The sequence below is a fragment of the Manis javanica genome, chromosome 8, assembly GCF_040802235.1.
Source record: "Manis javanica isolate MJ-LG chromosome 8, MJ_LKY, whole genome shotgun sequence".
In the NCBI taxonomy this organism is placed as follows: domain Eukaryota; kingdom Metazoa; phylum Chordata; class Mammalia; order Pholidota; family Manidae; genus Manis; species Manis javanica.
The window spans coordinates 13972100-13975995 of record NC_133163.1 but is presented as its reverse complement, the minus strand read 5'-3'; the positions used below and the strand labels follow the sequence as shown (position 1 = coordinate 13975995).

The 3896-nt window shown below is 44.8% G+C and overlaps 1 long non-coding RNA gene across 1 annotated transcript; it reads left to right on the top strand.

Moving 5' to 3' along the window:
- The first annotated feature begins 302 nt into the window (after positions 1-302).
- Positions 303-3014, top strand: LOC140843242 (uncharacterized). Its single transcript, XR_012120846.1, has 3 exons — positions 303-419; positions 2199-2276; positions 2906-3014. It is a non-coding gene; the product is annotated as an uncharacterized lncRNA (long non-coding RNA).
- The last annotated feature ends 882 nt before the right edge of the window (positions 3015-3896 follow it).

Genomic DNA, 3896 nt, shown 5'->3' with positions numbered 1-3896 from the left:
CACATGCTTCTCGCCCTAAGTCGGCTTCATCTTGTCACAGGTTATTCAAGATTCTAACTAGTCACCAATCTAGTGGAACAAGCTACAGTCCTTGCTGCTGCAGCTGGTCCCAAGGTTATGGCTAATGCCCATCATCTCCTTACCTACCACTCATTCTAGACCCTTTTTATCCTCAGCTAGGCTTCTGACAGTCTAGGCAGCTTGCCTGGTGGAGTGACCCAAACCTTTGTCCGTGAGGGGTGTGAGCTCCTCACTACCATGTCTGCTTTATCAGGTAACAGCTGTCACCATTGCCTGTTTTCAGTCAATACCCAGCATGGGAACAGCCAGAGAAACTCCAGTGGATCAGCTGAGTCCCAAACACACTCCTCCCTGCCCGCATTCTGAGGCAGCAGCCTTATTTCCTCAGGATGCTCAAGGTCAGTTACCTTGTTAGTATAGTAACTGTTTTCTGTGCCTACGTAGAGTCCAAAATGATAGAAAACACTGCAGTTACAGCTTTAGGTTTACTGGGACTCTTCGTGTGTCCCCTGGTGTGGAATATCTTCCTTTGGGGATCTAGAACCTCTAGACCAATGCCCTATAGTTGTGAGGACAGGGATGATGCATTGCTCAAGAAGGTCACTGAGAGTGACAGTGAGCCAGGCTACTCCTTTTTCGACACCTTGGTTCCCAGACCCATGTATTTAACACTCTGGAGACACTACATAATGTAATGGCTATCGGTTTAAGGCACATACTGCATCCTGAAGGATGGTGCCCCAACCTCACAGGGTATCATTCCTAAGTTAGTGCCTACCCATATCTTCAAAAGGTGGTTACAATATGTCATGCTAGAAGTTTCTGAATGGTGTGGTATGTTGTGGATTAGTGGATCCTGTAGTCACATGCCTATTACCATATTTTCCTTTGCCAAAAAAGAACAGAAAATATTTTTTGGGATCCTATGTCAGTAAATCAGATATTATAAGTCCTTAAATAGTGGATCATGCCAAGGCCCTGCAGGCGGGAAAGGCAAATTCTTACACTGAACTGGTAGTAATCCCAGTCAGAACAAAATGCTGCCATTTCTAGGGTGAAAGGGGGTCCTACATAATTAACTTGCTACCATGTCTGTGGTGGTATCTTCAAGGAATGGTGCTGTGTTGGGGATTCAAAGTCAGTCTCTGTTGTCGACAGGTCAAACATTCCACAGTTAGATCAGTTTTGGTGAGAATAAGCCTATGCTTCTGGACTCCATCTTTTGCATAGCCTCCATCTCTGTTACAGTAGCTACTATATTCATAGGCCTACACCTATTGGACAAGGCTGACAGTAGCTAAGGACACATGGCTGACATTTACTGCATGAGTCATCCTGCCCAACCTGGTTGCTTAATGCGTATTCTGAAATGAACACTGTCTGGTAGGCACTACTGTGCAATGCAAACATTTTCACTCCGGTAGTGGCCACTCCCATAGGTCTCTTGCCCCCAGTTTCCTTGTCCCTTGCCTTCTAATTACGCCCTATGACCAACCAGTGGAGTCACTGTCACTGCCCATAAGTCTGTCTATATTCTTACCTTGGGCCACCTCTCTCTCCATACAAATTGGGTCACCAGGCACAAGGCCCAAAGCTCTGCCTATTACAACAGTTGATTATCTTTGGTCTCTTTAGCGCCATCTCTGGGTGGGGCTACCATGCAGCCATTCATTTTCAGTTTGCACAAACAGACCGATTCAACCCATCTATGAACCAAACTTGGGATCTTTTTTCTATCAGCTGGTCATAGAGGACACCTTGGGAGGCCATAGGTGTGAGCTGATAGGGATACATTTGTTGGTGGACAACATAGAGGGCTGGGCCTCCACTTCATGCAGTTTACTTGTATGTTCTAGACCTGCTCAAGCCCAATCCACCCAATCATGTAGCCCTACTGATTGCTATTTCTTCTGTGTATCTCAAAAACTAGAGACAGTGTGCAAGCCAGTACATTCCCTTCCATCCATGTCCCATCACAATGGACCAAGAGTGAAAGTCTTAGTAACCACAATGACACAAAGACAGAGAATGCCATCATTAATAATAGGTACATTTAAAAAATTCTGTTTTCTTCATGCTTTATCATATTGTGATAACTAAAGGTTTATTTGTATACATGTCCATAAGTTTAAGTAGTATGAGATGTCATATGTCATTGTCTTTTATATAATATAAAGATACGCTGAATTTCTAACAAAGAAAAATAAAGAATGCCACCTACCACCAGGGATGGGATCTCCATTTTCATCTTGCTGGTGAGTAAGAGGCATCCAGAATCTGTCCTTAAAGTCAGCTTCCTGGGGCTACTGAGAGCACCAGTGTTCTCAGGCAGGTTTCCCAGATGCAGACCCTGAGGGGAGGATTTGTGTGCAAGTAATTTACTAAGCAGTCTACCCCAGGAGAAACTGTAAGGAAGTAGGAAAAGCAGAATAGGGCACAAAACTAAGGCAGGCAAAGTCATGATTTCAAGTAAAGTTCCAAACTCAGTCTGAACCCTCGAGGAGCTTTCAAGAAAAATTGCCTAGTAGAGTTTATCCTGCCTGAAAGTAAGGGAGCTAGGTTTCTATACTTCTGTACCAGCTAGTCATCAGCCACAGGCCGCCATGGGGATTTGTAAGCTTCCAAGCTCTCCTGGCTCTGGAGGCACCTGAGTGAAGTGGTTCCAGAATATCAAGGGTAGCTCTCTGAGGAAAGTTACACATATGAACTTTGTGAGCAAAGCTTGTAGACCCTGGGGCATGGGTACATGGAATTAACAGGAGGGACTTGAAGAGATCTATACAGAGTACCACAACTTCTAAAGGAGCTAAGATCAACATATGAACAACTGACGCAGAGCTTCTGGTTGTTGAGAAGACGGTAAACTAAACTGAGCTTCTTTCAGGCGCCTTCCAGAATCTAACTAGGAAGAAACCATAGGGAGATAGAGAGAGGCTTGGTTTCTACATATGTGTTGATGGAGGACACAGTGGATGGCAGCTCAGAGCATCAGAAAGGTAGGTGCTATGGAGAGTTTTGCTTCCCTCACTGCACTGAGGAGACCATTTCCTTCTGTTTTTTGATTGCATGCTTTGTTAAAACACACTGCCATGTTGGAGGGGCCCACATGGCAGGGAACTGACAGTGTCCTCCAGCCAACAGTCAGAAAGGAACTGAGGCTATCAGTCCATCAACCCTTAAGGAACTGAATTCTGCCAATATGAGTTTGGAAAAGGATTCTTTTCCAACTGTGCCTTCAGATGAGAACCCAGGCCTGGCCAATACCTTGATTGAAGCCTATGAGAGACCCTGAATTGAGGACTCAGCCAAGCCAAGCCCAGATCCCTGACCCATAGGAACTATGAGGTAATAAATGTATGTTGTTTCAAGCCACCAAGTTTGGAGCAATTTGTATGCAGCAGTAGATAAACATACTAGCATTCTGTACCCAGTCTATATGCTCAAGCACATCTGCCCTATATATGGTTACCTGTGTAGAGGTTTTATCTACCTGCCAGAATGCAATGCCCACTTTTGTGTCCCCCTGGAGCAGTTAGGGGGTTGCCCTACAGATACTAAGCTTACTGTATATGATTACTCAGCAGGAACTTCAGGCATTTATGGTAATACAAATTGATTGAGTCCTTACTATGTGCCTGGCCTTATTCTAGGCACTTTACAAATCTTACTTAATCTTCACAAAAATCATGTTAGGTGGGTGTCATTATGATTTTCATATCAGATGAGAAATGTGAGGTTTCTAGAGGACAAATAACTTGCCACAGTCTGACCCTTGTGAATGGCAGAGCTGGAACCCACGCCCTGGACAGTCCAGCCCCAAAGCCTGTGCTGCTTGCCTCTCAGAACCAAGAAGAGATGGAGAGCAGTACCACACA